This window comes from Triturus cristatus, chromosome 2_1 (assembly GCF_964204655.1).
Source record: "Triturus cristatus chromosome 2_1, aTriCri1.1, whole genome shotgun sequence".
In the NCBI taxonomy this organism is placed as follows: Eukaryota; Metazoa; Chordata; class Amphibia; order Caudata; family Salamandridae; genus Triturus; species Triturus cristatus.
In genome coordinates, this window is record NC_140581.1 from 1,028,386,615 (window position 1) to 1,028,402,940 (window position 16,326).

The 16,326-nt window shown below is 41.3% G+C and overlaps 1 protein-coding gene and 1 long non-coding RNA gene across 3 annotated transcripts in view; one reads left to right on the top strand and one right to left on the bottom strand.

Moving 5' to 3' along the window:
• Window positions 1-16,326, bottom strand: part of LOC146866265 (alcohol dehydrogenase 1-like) — a 204,219-nt gene that overhangs the window by 129,961 nt on the left and 57,932 nt on the right. The gene's annotated exons all lie outside the window — the stretch shown is intronic.
• On the top strand, window positions 273-14,464 carry LOC146866267 (uncharacterized). 2 transcript variants are annotated; one of them, XR_014976777.1, is made up of 4 exons: window positions 273-332; window positions 431-541; window positions 8,785-8,877; window positions 14,326-14,464. It is a non-coding gene; the product is annotated as an uncharacterized LOC146866267 (long non-coding RNA). The 2 variants fall into 2 exon arrangements; XR_014976778.1 differs by lacking the exons at window positions 8,785-8,877; window positions 14,326-14,464 and adding exons at window positions 625-677; window positions 782-852.

Genomic DNA, 16,326 nt, shown 5'->3' on the forward strand with positions numbered 1-16,326 from the left:
TTTGCTACTCAACACTACTCATTTTTTCAGTTTTTTTCATTCTTGTATTTCACACACTATTTTGCAGAAATGTTCAGGTCACTCGCGCCTGTCTCACACATAGTTTTCCATTCCTTTCCATTATTCAGTTTTCCTTTTCCAAGATAGCGCTGCTACTCGATTTTAGTTAGTCCATTTTCTAGGTCTAAGCGGTTTCACGTCACATGCAACAATGACGCGACCTCGTTCTTATTTATTGGCAGTCACTGCGCATGTTTCTTTCACCGCCTCACCGAACGTATTGATTCGCGCTTGGGTATATGGGCGAACGGTTTGATCTTTCATCACATCTGGTAAGCTTTATGGCGTTGTTTCAAGTCGTTTGTCCGGACCCACAGTTTAGGTGCACTGTGATTCTGACCGCACACCTTTTTTCATTCATTTTTTACAGAAGTCCAGGGTGTCAGTTCAAACGCAGACGGTTATCTCTACCAATTCTGTTGCCGCAAGCTTCAAGTTTCATTGACATTGGCGAACCTTTGAGTGCGTCACTATTTCTCAGGTACCCTACAATCCTCTAAGGTTTTTTACAGCAGTTTTTTCGTCACTTTACAGTACTTCACACAATTCTTTTTTTATCAGCAGCGTCCTTTTTGTCACGTCGTCCAAGAGTTTTTTCTGCAGTTTATTCACTTTCAGTAAGTTTTCATTTCACACTGGTCACAGGCTCTTTTTTAAGCATTTTTCTTAAGGCTTTCTCTCATATTTTGCACCCTTTTATATTCTTCTATTGTCACAACAGAGACCCAGTCAGCGCATACGTTCTCTGCTCCCAAAAATCCACAGCTAGCAGCAATTCTTCTAGTGTTCTCTTAACAGTAAGCAATTTTCAAATAATCACTACAGACCTTCACTTACAGTGTGCTCACCATTACCACGTTATATGTCTAGTGTTTATTTTGTCTTACCTTTCAGGCATGAGTTTGGTTTTCACGCTTCACATCCTAAACTTGTGCACTAGTTTTCTGTCTTTTTTTCATGGATTATTTCATCACGTGTTGATCATTGCTATGGGCTTAAAGCGTACAGGAACTTTTCACACTCTGGTCACTGACCCTGCATCTTCAGTGTTGTAATCTTTTTTTCACATTATAATTTATGTCATTTTTCAAAATGTTTTCCCATTTGTCTGTTTCAGAGGCCCCTGAAGAAGGGATTTATCTTAATCCCGAAATGCATTGGGCAGAACTTCGATATTTTTATTTGAACATTTACTGTTAGCTGCATTGCTTGTTTTTTGATTTATTAATGTTTCTCAACATGTTAATGTTTTAGTTTTCATTACTGTAACATGTATGTACAACTTCTACTGTGCTTATAATTGTTGATTACCAATAATTTGTTGGATATCAGAACAACCATTTTTCAGATAAACATTGTGAATCGTAACTATTCTAGATTCTTTTTGTTCTTCATAGATTAATTGGTCGAAAGATTACTATATATTATTGAGCTGTGCATCCAGTATACTGGTGGCAGTCCACCAGAATAGTGTTCTGTTCTGTGATACAGCCATACCATATATTCTTAAGTGCATTTTAACCTCGTGGTAAATGCTAACTTTGGGATGGCTGCATCAAAACATGTCGTGTTTGGTGTCAAACGCTTTGGAATACTACCCACCCGCCAAATCTTGCGGTGGGGGTAGCATTCCACCCTTCTAGAGGGAGAGACATGTTCACACTGGCTAAACCCGATAGGACTTTCCTGAGCCCTGGCATCACAAAATGGATGCCTCTGCCACAGACACAGGTCTGGCCTCCTGCTGCTGACCGAAACTCCAGCAGGGGAGGCCTGGATAATAGGTTTCCTGTCGAGGGGAGGTGTCCCCACCTCCCCAGACAGGCTGATGTGTATTGGGGCTGGGCGGAAGCACTCTCTGGTGCTTTGAAGTCCTGCACTGGGGGCACACTTGGTGTCCCTGTGCATACTCCAGTTCAAACCGGTTGCAGGGCCTACCTGCCCCTGCTCTGGCGTGAAACTGGACAAAGGAAATGGGTGTAATCACCCCTCTTTCCTGGCCCACCATCCCCTAAACTTACTATAAGTATAGGAATCCAGTCCCTAGGACTTTAGATTACCCTGGACGAAACTCTGCAACGTACATCCTGGACCTTCGACGTTCTATCCTGACTAGAAGACTGAAGAAATCTCCCTTGGGGTCAAGGAGTGACTCCCCTGCTTGGCAGGCACAAAAGAAGCAACTGACCGGTCTGCAACTCTGATGCTCCTGCTGGACGCTGAAGTCTCTGCATCCCCAGAGGTGGATTTCCAGACTTCATGGAGGCTACCCTGAGTCCACAGCAAAGCTGAGGCCCGTGCATATCGTAAGTGACGTGGAACCGTGACCTCTGGACACCGTGGACTTTTGCAACAACACTATCTTCCTGGTCCTCCTTGAAGTTGTGCTTTGGGCTTCGAGTAGCCCCAGGCTTGAGCACCTCCGGCACCGAAGATTGTTGGCCTCCACTCCACGAGTGACCCGTGGGCCAGCTTCAAGTGCGACCGCTTGTGGCTCCTTTGCGATCACTAGCCCATTGGCTAGCAGGTCCCCACGAAGGCGACTCCTTTTCTGATTGGGCTTACCTGGTTGCTCCAGACATGCCCTGACTTACCCTCACTGGGTGAGTCCCTCAGAGCTTGCTGGTCTGCACTGCAGTCCTTTCTCTAAATTCCAGTGACTTGCCGTTGCCAAGGCTTGTTGGGTCCTTTCTGGTCGCCGACACCGCAGCACTCGACAAACTTCGTGGGACAGCTCGAATCCGGCTCGTGGACTTCGTCGACGCCTCTTGGACCTTGTGGCTGAAGAGTCAAGACACCCATCAACTCACCTGAAGCACCCGACATCTGTGGGAATTGGTCCATCCTGCCCTCGGTCACTGGCTAGTGACCCAGGGTCTGTCCCTTTTGCTTTCAGGTTCCTTACATCCTAGATCCAGGCTTGGATCTCTTCAGACACTTCTCCTTTTCACGGCAGCAGCTGTTCTTTGCAGGCTTCCATTGAAATCGACGATGCGACCCGACACCAAAAGACACCTATGCACCCGGCTATCCTGGGTGAGGTAACTCGAGTACTCCGGTGCTCACGTGGGTGCTAGCCCTATGACTTCTTAAGTCCAAAAGCATTTGGTCCAGACTCAATTAGAAGTGTCCCTAATCTTTAAATTTCCAACCGCGACATTGCCCATAGAAGATAATAGGAACCCGCGGTTGTGTTTACACACTGCATACAGTCCCCATGGGTCCCCAATGTCACTACCTTGGGTGGTTCCTTGGGGTCCCAGTGATTCTAGAGGCAATAGGCCTAGTACCTGTACCAGTCGTGGTTCTTATACCACATTTTTGGTATATGGTTTGGTACGCCCCTAGGGCCCAAACGTGTATTTGTGCTTTTACTGATAATTGCTATTTTGTAACTTAAGTACTTCGAACTCCAGTCTCATAAAGAGACTAGAGGGGTGTGTGTTAACCTAAATACATATATTTTAAATACATACCTGGTGTGGTTGTCCTTTCATTTGATCATTCAAGAGATTATAGACTGGTAAAACAAGATGCTTTACATTCCTTCAAGACTTAGCCTGAAGGCTGCTCTCCATAGCTACCACTAGGTTAGTTTTCAATAAAGGTTATCTTTAACCTATCACCATAAGGGGTTGTTTGGAGTGATGAAGGTGCCCACTATAACTAGTGGACAGCATATATCAGGCTACCTTCTCACATAGCCCACATAAGGTCCTGAAGAAGGCCACCATTCCTCTCATGAACGTTTCAGGCTGAAACATGTTGACGTACTCCTTTACGTTATGACTGGTGTAATTCCCCCTTGTCATAGTTTAGTTTTAATCCTGGTATAGGGATTCATCAATAAAGTTCATTGCATAACCTAGAACTAGTTTTACTTCACGTGTCTGTTCACACACCCCTCACCACACCCTGCTCACTAAAGGAAATTGGTATACCTCTTCCTACACAAAAAACATTCTTGTGCTCCTCCCTCTCAGTGAGGGGTTGTAGCTTGCTCATGAATAGGTTCATGGTGCGAGGAGGTTACCCTATGAAGAAGCATGCCACTTTGGATAGTTGAGGGAAACCGTCCTTTAAAAGATACACTTCATCATCACCTCATTGCAGTCTTTTGTGGGTTTGGTTTTGTAGTTGGGAAGTCAAGCCCTGAAGGTCTTTAAACTTTAATACTCCTCTAGCCCTCCTTTGTGTTTGATTGTTAGATATTGGTTCTCCAAAACAGAAGGGCCCCTGTGAGGGCCAGAAACAACCTCAGACTCTCATGGACTACTAGCTCTAGTCCCCTGCAAACTGCAGGTGAAAAATGCTCCCAAGATTCGCTGGTCATCAAGCCCTCTGCTACTCCTTTGCCCCCCGGCTTACCTGTGCAGAGCTTCCATCTCATTTAAGGCGGACAATTTGGATCCCCTCATTCCCAGAAAACAGTTAAGTATAAACAAACTTCTTTTGTACGCTGCTTCTCCTTATCCTCATGCATGATTTCCCTAGCAGTAAGCGAAGTATGATAAAACTATTTTTGCACCTTGTGCCTCTCTCCTCCTGCACACGCATGACTGAATAGACTAGGACATTGGTTCTAATTGCCAATTTCTCCTTCACTCCCTATTTATTTGATAATATTTGTATTGTATTGATATATATTTTACTTTCCAAAGAGCACCGCTGTGCTATTTCTGGATCCATTAATGTTTTTCTGGCAACTCGCCCTAACATGGTAAGACCTGACATCACTTTGATTTGCGAGTCCCTCGTCGACCTCAGTAACTCTTCCATGGCTCTTGTGTTTAAGGCAGATCACTGTCACACTTACTGTCACTCTCTGGTCCCTTTTACCATCCTTCCCTTTAATACTGCAGCCTCTATTTATAATCTACAAGAGAGTGCGCCTGATAGCACACTATCCTTGTGACCGCAGAGACTGCATTCTTATACTTTTATGTCCAGTTTCTATTCGGTTGTACTCTGGCATACTATTATCCTGCACCGCACCGCTGCATAGATAGGCCTCCCGGGCACCACAATCTCCCTGTCTTTTGCGCACAACTGTGTAATTATAACTATTTGCTCTTTATTATGTAATTGACTAGCAATTCTAATGCAAACAAATAAGAACGGCGCATACCCTGAACTGCTGCATGTTCTGTAAGAGTACAAATGCACGAATACCAGACCTACTTTTCACCTCTATTTTGGACCATATTTAATCTAACTTTTACACCTCCAGTCTATGTAGGCACATTTTACAGCCCGCAGCATTTATTGCTTTCATCCCAGTGCCCTGTACACCTATGGGGAAGTTTGCTCGAGGTCCATGAAAATCGAATTAAATACAAACTATTAATTATCACAGACTTTTTTTTGCCCCCTGTCCTAGTATCCCTGTACCAAATTATTTTATCCTTGGCTCTGGAAACCAGTCATTTGATTATAATAGTAACTACAAAACTGCCTCACCAGTAATATGTATATGAACTTAAATTTGATGATTTTTTTGTTTCTGCTTTTGATGTGGTAACAGCGCTATGATGACATTTTACTGCAATGGTTTAAATTAACTGTGCTAATTTAATAAACTAATCTTACAAAAAACAGATTAATTATCGGTGAGGAATCGGTTTAATCCTGTTATTCTTTGTCCTGCTACCGCTCTCTTTAGATGATAGGCCTATCATCAAGACCTCTTGGTAAGTTCTGTTTAGCCCCTATTGTCGTGTAGTTCCCTGGAATCCCCCGGACCTGTGCGTTTTGGATGACCTAAACTGAGGGCTTGGTGTCCCGACAGATTCCAGACACCCCCACAGGATATGTCAGCCGTTAGACCAGCTAGCACTACAGTGCCACTACCACCCCTCTGTATCTCACAGTGGTGTAGGTTGTTTCTGGAAACCACTGAACATGACAACTCTGATTCCTCAGGGATCATGGAAAACGGTACAGTACTTTTCCCTCAGGCACTCATGCTTGCTTACTCTGAGAAAATACACAGGATAGCGATCAGGACGTTTCAATCAGCATTTATTGGTGCAGCGACAATTGTAAAACATATGTGCTCGACAATCACCAGACAAAAGCATACGAAAGAGATTGCTAGTACCAATATAGTAAACAGTAGATACATTTCTACCATAGTGCTAATAAGATGAACATAAGCAGTTCAGATAAAAACCGTAGCACTTGCATATTCCTAAAAATGTGCGCCCTAAGTAATTTGCCTAAATGTACCTAGCCTAGATCTGTTTGTGTAGCATGTATATACATATATGTATGTATGGGCAGGCAAGAAACCCCTAGGGAAGAACCAGCCCCCTCACCTGATGGTTTAGAATGAAGGGTCCCGTCTCTGCATCAAGGAGGACACCCCACAAGGGATGTCAGACTGCTGCATGTCGAAGATTCAGCATGGAGGACCCAGTGTCAGCTTGGAAGGAATTCTACTCTGATTTGTAGGGGGGAATAAGGGTCTTTTATACTAGAGTGGTCACTCCAGGTTTTTTTCTAGAATCAATGTGTTTTTAAAACAACCTTAAATTTTTGGGAAACAATCATGAATGTTTTTCTAAACAAATTCGATCATGCACAGCTGGCTGTTGGCCAAGGATGAAAAAAAATGGTGACCCTTATACAGAATAATTATACCATGCCTGAGGTACAGGAATTATGATAGAGTACTGAGAGCCTGGTGTCGAAGAGACAGGAGAGAGCGACTAGGTAAAGTGTAAACTCGAAATGTGGCTAGGACAAACTTCGCGTAATGCCATTATTATAACCAAATCATCAATATAGTCTGATAAATGCTCAAGGGAATAGCTGAGAAATGGCCACCCACATATCCAAATGTCCTCTGTAGACAAGGGTTCACAGAGAGCAAGTTACAAAACTATATCCAGTTCCCGAGCAACAAAAAATGATCTCATCAAAGGGTCAGTCCAAAGAGTATCAATCCAGAGTCTGTACTTCAATATTCTTCTTTATTTTCTGGTTGTCATCATGTTCAGGAGCCATAGACATTTTACAGATGGTTCATATCAACATATAGGCGTTACCGATGTAGCCAACACATGTTTCGCCCTGGGTATATTGCCCATTTACTTCTTCAGGGCAGTCGTAAGTTTGAGGACAGGTCTGCCAATATCCAGGCAAGCCTTTAAATAATCCTATTCAACATGGGTCTTAGAATTACTTGTATCCAGGCGGTACAGTAAAATATATGGACGTGTATCAGAAACGTGGAGAGTACTCCTGTCACAGAAAAACCGGCTCACAGCTGCCGGTGTTTCTGTGACGGGAGTGCTCTCCACGTTTCTGATACACGTCCATATATTTTACTGTACTGCCTGGATACAAGTAATGTTAAGCAAACATGTGCAAAGAAAGATTTATTTGTAAGGATATGCTATCAGCTGAAGAATGTTAAGAATTGCACTCCTAAATGCTACAAATGGGAAGAAATACCAAAGAGTAACTGCAAGAACGGAAGGTTCTGGAGGACCTTTCTAAATTATGCTCTATGAATTCTGGAATTCCCCCTGTCGTTTACCATATTTAAATCTATGGTAAACAAAATTACAAATCTCCTTGTAGGAACATAGACCTGCCTTTAGTAAAATAAATCACGCTTGGACTGGGATTAATTCACATAAACAAGCATACAGAAAAAAAATATCTTAGTGACTCATTCTCTGTTCTACAAACAAAGGTTAAAGTGCTCAACGTTGGGGCTCTTCCCAACTATGGATTTTCTATCAAGCTGGGCTCAATCTTCACCTACAACAAAAGGTGGGCTTTGTGACTATAAATTGGAAACGCTTGCTTACATTCTATGCACATATTCAGCTTTAGCAGTGAACAATGGAGGTGGTTGCATGATCCTTATAACCAATTTAAGATTTGAAACGGCAATCAAGCTATTATAATTTTGCTTAAAGAATGAGAATCCGCAAGTCGCAACTGGATTCACTAAGATTATGAGGAACGCCACTGAACAATTAAAACAAAAAGACGAACAAAGGGGGTAACATTTCTAATGAAAGCATGAATGCCCCTTTGTGATTAATAAAGTTAGATTCTCTATAAAGGCAGGCTCAGGGCAGTCATTTTCTACTCCTTTCCCTTATTAATTGGCTTGCCAGAATCTTCATTTGGGACTCTGAGTCCAACAATCACCTACGAGACTGTGGAGGAAGGGCAAAGAGGTAGGAACCAGTGGTGTTGTGCTATTAAGTGCTGTTTCCTGCGCTAGTAGGTGCCGCTACATGCTGTACAGAGCAAGATGGCTAAAATGTTCATTTGATACTCCTAGTCCCAAATCACCTTTGATACTGTGGAAGAATGGCAAAGGAGGTAGGACCCAGTGATCTGGTGCTATAATGCTGGTCACACCCGGGTGAAGCCTGGGCCATGGGTGATCCCATCCGCGCCCATCATTGCCCGAAAGAGGGCGTGCCGGGCCACCAAGCTTTTATATGGCCCTCAAGTAGCTCCGAAGAATTGGCAAACGTAAAGCTACAGGTATGTTGAGTGGTAATATTATCGCCACACAGCGGACTTCTGCTACTGATTTTTTTCTTGCCTGCGAAAGCAAAAAATAATGCATTAACAGTGAAAGTCCTGTCTTTCACATTGTATAGTTGTTTGCACGCGTTTTTCTTTTTATTACAAATGTTGCATTTTTCCAAAAGCCTTCTGTTAGCTAGTGATTAGGCATTTGTTATGTATTAGGCAACTGATGGTGAGTTCTCACCAGGAGGAGAGGAGGTGACTGGAAGGATGAAATCATTTGAAGAACTGACTGGACTGCAAAATATCAACAATGTAAGTTTTCAAGGTTTCATGTATGAAAGCCTATCGTGTTCCAATGAGAAAACAGAGAGTTTGCTTATTTGAGAATGACAAAGACAGAAGAAAATAATGTTGCAACATATAATTTGTGTATTTGTATTAGTGTGTGTTCCTAGAGTAGCTGAAGGATTCCTTCCTTGACACTCTGGCCAAAGACTCATCTCTGAGTTTCTTAGACTTCTCTACATGAGAGGTTATTTAGCCTATTTCTTTTATGCCTGCTGATTTATGACTGTGAATATTTTCCAGTTTGACATGCAAAGGCTTTATGCTCATGCACTGATTCTCACATCAGAACTCTTTATTGGGTATCTGAACTGACACCTTTGTCTCTCATTATTTCAAATTAATGTAGATTAGGGAATTTGCTTTATGGAGCACACTTGCTGGATTATTACTATATTAACTGTGATTCTAAAAAACATTTTGTTCTATTTTATAATCAAATACCGATTGATGGATTACATTAACTTTTAATGCTGAAACCGAACGATTAATACCTAATGAACAAATAGATGAAATACTCAAGTAAAATCGTTTAACTCACACTAATTCTCTTTATTGACTGAACTGAAAATCTTTAATGATTAATTGTTATGCAGATGATCACTCCTTACTTCTCCTTGTAAACGAGCAAAGGTACATACGACCAGTGGTGGGGGTTATTTAATACTTATGCCCGTCGATTGAGATACAGAAAACCCCGCTGTGTCGCCATCTGTTGAATATGTATCATCTGGCCTCTGGTTTTCAAAACTCAAATTCATCATTAGACTTCATCTCAAGGCTATTTTTGAGATGTTGGAGCGAACTGAGGGTTTGCTGAACGCCAAGTCACATAACATCACTGACAATCTATTCGCTTCAATTCTACGGCTGTATAATGGCCAGCCATGCTGCTCCAATTTTATCAATTCTGTTGTTCCATCGTTTTCAGACCCTCGGTCCAATCAAGGTGCGATGGATGGAGGTTCATCACACTATTGTGGGACAGCCCGCGCCAAAGGTATTGAGAGGTGAAAAATTGGGATAAAACTACAATTTAAGATTGATTTTTGCACTCCAGCTATGACCATCAAAGGTCCCCTTTACTGCATTGTTCCTTGAGCCTTGCTCCTGAAGTCTGACCTTACATTTTATTACTTGCTAATGTTCTGACCCCTAGCCCCGAGACACAAGAGGATGAATCTGAGCTTCAGAACAAAGTAAGTTATTCACTTGTTATCCAAGCATTAGGATTCTAACACTTACAACTCCAACTTTATGCGCTCTGTGAGACGTGTACCGTGGATGGAACCTCCAAGCAAGTATTTAAAGGGAATTTTTGTCAGAACCTTGCTTGTTAACCATCTCAAACATAATTATAAATGCAGCTGAATTCAGCTATTACATTAGGTTTCTGCTACAGGCCTCCCTCTCTTCAGGGTATGTCACTCCCTGCCAGTGACTTCCTAAATGCGAACTGTAATACCACTGGAACTATCTATACAGGGGCTGAGTGATTTTGACTGAAAGTCACTCCATCCCGAGCGGCTTACTCTGACTCTCAGTTAACAGCATGCATTTTGAGCATCTATTCATTCACTGTTTCACCTAAAATGACACATACATCTACATTAGGCATTGTCAGCTGGAACATTGCTGGGATAGATTGGAGAATCTGTAACAATGTTTGCCTATCCTTTATTAGTACAGATGATATTGTTGGCTGCAGGAAACTTGGTCTGTTAATGATCTTGCTTTTGATGGTTACACCTACTTGTCTCAGAACAAATTGAGGGCGAGCAAAAAATGCGATACCGGCTTTCTTTGTTGACCGTGGTGCAGATTTAAAATGTTTTCTTCTTAGCTTCTACAATGAGGATTTTACTTAGTCCAATGTCGATAATTTAAGAGAACTGTTTAGTTTAGTTGACTCATTGTTAGATACATCATGGTTTCCTCTTAGGTCCCCTATCTGGGTTATCTGTGGTGATTTTAAAGCCCAGACATTACTTTCAGAAGTTATTCACCATGCTGTCAAGCATCAAAGGCACCAATAACCTGTGGTAACAGGAGAGATGCTGAGTTAGGAAAATGTCAATTGGAGAATGATTTGATGAATTTGTATGAGAGATTCGACCACTGCACTCCATTTATCCCAACTTTCTTTGGCAGAGAGTGTTCTTCAATAATTCATCATATTTCTTTCATCCAGAAGTCTTACGAGCTGCTCATTAAGTTACAATATCATTGACATGCAATATAGGGAACATAACCCTCTGACAGTGGTTTTATTAGTTACTTTGGTAAAGAAGTCTAGCAGTTCTACTGCCCTCAAAGCTCTCAACCCTAACAGCGACAACTTGTATCCTACATGGAAATTGCCTAACCCCAGCTCATATCAGAGCATTTTAATTAAGTCCATTCTTAATTATTTTTACATTTGTATCTCAGATTCACCTGGGAGTCATACCAGTGTGTCTGCTTTCGTGGAGTTTTAAGCTGCCATTAATTGTCTTTTAATGAAGCCTATCAGCGCCCGGAAGCAGCACGTTCCTAGATGGTTTAATAGCAAACTGGCGACTGAAGGCTGCTCTAGCAGCAGAACCAAGGGATACAAGTCTAATAGCGTCTAGACGCACTAAGGTATTGGTGCAAAGAGATTAAGAATTTGAATTGCCATCAGCTTATTGTTGCTTCCAAATCAAGAGACAACAACGTCATTTGGGATCCTGTGAGCTCCATAAAAAATTACAAGAATCCTTTGACCGTCATCAGTTCCCATATTCCAGCAAAGTCATGGATGAGGCATTTTTCCTACATTTATTCCCCCTTGACCAACTGCAATTGTGGAATACACCCTGCTTATGGTCCCAGGATCAGATGGAATTCAAACTGATTTGTTTAAATGCAACAACAGCTTATGAGTTCCCTTGCTGAATAATATTTTTAACTATTTAAGTTTTACAAATATGCCAATCTCCTGATCTAATTCAATCATTGTAAATATTTTTCGAAAAGGAAATTGTGCCGATCCATGTTTCTATCTGCAAATTTCCATATTAGACTACTGTCAACGTTTTGGAGCAAGTCATATTTAACCGACCAAAGTCATTGTCCAAACATCAGGGTATTCTGAGTGCCTGCCACTATGGGTTTTACAGAGGGCTTTGGGCACCAAATACACCATCACCAGGTGCTGCCCACTGTATCTGGTCTTCATGGAACTTTCTAGCACATTTGATCGTGTTAATAGATTAAAGTTATGGCCATTGATATTGGACCTTGGTCTGGATCTTCTGTTGGTCAATTTCCTTTCTGTTTGGCACAATGATTTGTCTGCTGTAGTCCGCTTTAGTCCTACAAGGGATTTGACAACGGGATGAATCAGAGCGGTATTATGGCCCCTTTATTGTTTATTTTATGCATAAATGACTTAAACAACATTTTATTAGGGTACAACCAAGATGTTCCTATCATAAACTCCTGCTATTCCTGCTCTCTTATATGCAGACAATGCAGTTCTTTTGTCACACACACCCATCTGTCTGGGTAAATTAATAACAGCCTTTGATAACTTTATGTCCAATCTTGACTTGGAAATTAATTATGCCATGTCTCAGACCATGGCATGGTGCAATAGTTAAAAGGAGAAGGGCACCATTATTTTCAAGGGAAATAGGTTATTGAAAGTATTTAATTTACATTGCTTCGGTGTAGTTTTTGCAACTAGGGGACTAATTTTGATGTTTCCAGGTGGTGCGTTTCTCCGCTGAGGCGACAAAGTAAATTACTTCGTCACCCTGATGGAAATGCCACCCGCCAAATTTAGAAATGATCATCAAACTGGCAGTCAAATCTAAAGCATTGGCAGAAACCACAGTCACAGCAGTTGCAGTCATTGCTTTTTTCATTATGGTGCAGGGCTTCTTCAACATGACAGAGCCGTGCATGAAACGGTTTTCTTTTTTTTTCAAAAAAGAAATGCCCATAGCGGCATTTTCTTATTCAAAATAGAAAGGTAATGCCCCCTCGCCATCGGAGGAAATTTGTATGATTTACTGTCCCTTACCGCAAGGGTTTACCTGGCAGTGGCAAACAGTAACAAAAGACTATAAGTGCGTCCATCGTAATTTGGCAGACAGACAAATAGCCAATTCTCCGACGGCCCTTACTCCGTCAGGCTATTGGAGAAGTTAGGCATTTCACTGACGGAGTAGTCACCGCCATGGCCAAACTATGGTACGCCTCCATTTAAATCAATTTAAATGAGTGTGGATCCATATGTTGGCAGGGAGGAACACTGTCGCGATTGCGATGAAGTTCCCTCTCCATCCACATATAAATTAGGCCCTAAATTAAGCTGGAATATTACCAATTCAGTAAAAAGAGAAAAGTTATTGCCATCCGTGATGTCCCTTTTTAACATAATTCCCTCTTTAGGTGGAAACCGAACTTGCCCATTTGAAATATTTATAAAAGTCAGTGTATCCCTATTGCCACTTATGGTGAGGGAATTTGGGGGTACTCAGATGCTCTTTTCAAATTGAAGAAATCGTTTTTACTGGTGACTGCTTTCCATTCCCCCTGGGAACTGAAATGTTATGATTCATGAAGAGCTGGGTGTACATTATATTGGTATAATTACGGTTCCTCCTCTGATGTTATGGCTTTCAATTTGAGCCAATGATCATGCTTAGATTTAACCAACAGTTTGAGGATTGCCTGCTCTACAATCACTGGCAAGACATAAAGTGCTTATCGTATGTTAGGCAGTGTTGCATAAGCATAGGCAAGAAGGAATTTCTTGATAACCCATCCGTCATTTGTACGTGGGACAAAGCTTGGACCAAAAGAACTATTTTGGGGTTTGACACAGTCCGGTGTGAAAAATTATCATTCAGCAAGCCTAGCATATGTAATTATATTGCGCTTAATAGCAAGCTGTCTTCTATGCAGTATTGTTCATACTGAATGGTTCTTTTGCTTAGGTTTAAGCCAGTCACTATTCGAAGTTTGCTGTACTTTCTGCTAGTGATAGTATTGGCATTTGTCTTTGTGATGCTGCTTCTAAACATAATGCTTGCACATTATCCTTTTTTGCAACTTTTACAAATAGTATTCTACAAGATTATTCATTCTATTTTTATAACAGAGACATTTTAGATGTATTTTAGCTTTTCAATTTTTACAGTCACTCAGTAATAATCAAGTATGTTGTAAGATGTTTTCTTAAGTGTATTGTGGAAAGTCAGAACTCTAAGTGCAAGTAATTTAGCTCATGTAGTGATGTTGATGCTTTTTTAACCTACTGTGTTTGTACTTTTATGATCATAGCAGTTAAAAATAGAGTAAAGATTTTTTTAATAATTGATTGATAATTGGCTTAGTGTTTGATTTTTTGCTTGATTTAACAATTCCACTTATTCATTTTCATAGGAATCTCAGCAAAAGATGACGATCCGTGCTGCTTAAATGCATACAACATGCAGAGGCTTGTAGTAACTAATCACTTCTTCTTTCCTTGCATTACAAAGTTAAGTTGGTAATGCCTTCTTGTTGTTGGTTATGAATTTGCGGTCTTAATTTTTTAAAATTTGTTCTCTTTTGTTGTGCTGTTTTTGTAATGGTTTTCATTAAATGCACAAATACATTTCTCCATTTGTATTATTATAGTATGGGAAATCCCTATTTTTTAGAATCAGGAATGAGATTTGCCCATGCTCATGATGATAAAACCAGAGAAATTTGGCTGTTATAGTTAGTTGAGCTAACTATAACTCGCACCCCCGCAATGCACTGCTGATGACATCACATATTACATCACTCATGACATGGTCAGTGACATCACTGATGACATCACTCATGACATCTCAAATGACATCACTGATGACATCATCCAGTTAATATATGATGCACTTCCTCACATTCTAATATATAATTTCATACACCTACTCTAAAATACAAACTACCATTCTCGAAGCCATAGACACACCAATTCCAGTTAGTACATACCCACTCACTGATTTAAAGGTATACACACACATCCACTTACCCATACAGTCACTCACACATGCAGTCACTCATCAGTATAGCCACTGACATGTCCACTCATACACCTATACAAATACTAACACACCGCCACTCACCCGTTGATTACTCACACACCTAGTCAATCACCCAAGGAATCAATCACACTGCCAATTACTCATTATACAGTTATACACACACCACCAACCACTAACCCATATAAACACTCATGTAGCTACTCACCAACCATTGCAGCCACTTACACAACAACCAACAGACTGATACAGACATTCACACAGATTAGTCACTCAGCTAAGCATTTAGTAAGACACATATAATCACTCACTTATACAGTCAGTCAAGCACCTTCTAAATCAGTCATTCAGGCACTCATACACCCACTCATTCTTCAATACTCCTTGGTGTGTATATATATATATATATATTACCTACTGGCGGTCGCCAGTAGGTAGTTATAGTTAGGACCACGTTTCCATAGGAAATCCGCAACATTCTATTTTGAATAACTTTGGCGCCGGTCGACGAATCCTCCCGAATTTTTCAAAATAGGTGGGGCGCTACGCTGCGCTCCTACCCTGAAAGTCTCGGGGGGATTCGTTAAGCAGGGGCTGAGATAAAAGGGGGGTCCCAAAACACGTTTTTCCCATGCATTTTTCCATAGGACCTTTAGACAGGGCTACAGCCCGAACGGCTGAACAGAATTACTAGAAATTTGGCAGAGAGGTAGTCCTCAGGTCAAGGAAGTGCCTTTTGTAGGTTTGGTGTAAATCTGTTCAGTAGATTCTGAGAAAATAGCCTTTAAATCAATATATATATCTGAGCCAGCTTACGGTGCGCTTACGGTACGCTTACCGTACGCGTACGGTGGCGTGCGCGAGCGCGATTCTGATTGGCTCTTAGATCTTAGTAAACATTCGAATCGGCCGAAACCAGGAAGCGGCGGCCGCCATTTTCTCTCTCGCACTGAGAGTGATTTTTAAAATATAAAGCCCAAAAACATGTAAAGGGGCTGTTTAGACAGCTCCCACACACATAGCCATGTTGAGGGAGTCCCCAAAGATCCCCCAAGGCCAAAAACGGAATTTTTATTTTTTCGGTAATTTCGCCGATTACGCTTACCGTACGCGTACGGTTAAAAATATTAAAAAAAAAAAATTATCCACACTTTCTCCTCCCCGTGTGCAATTGGTGTCCGAAGGGCACCAATTGTGCATGGCTTATTACTAGTGAGATAAACTAAAATATTTAAAAAAAAAATAATAAAAAAAAAAATTATCCACACTCTCTCCACCCCGTGTGCAAATGGTGCCCGAAGGGCACCATTTGTGCATGGCTTATAAAATATACGAAAAATTAAAATATTACCTTTCAAAACGAAGTGCATCATAT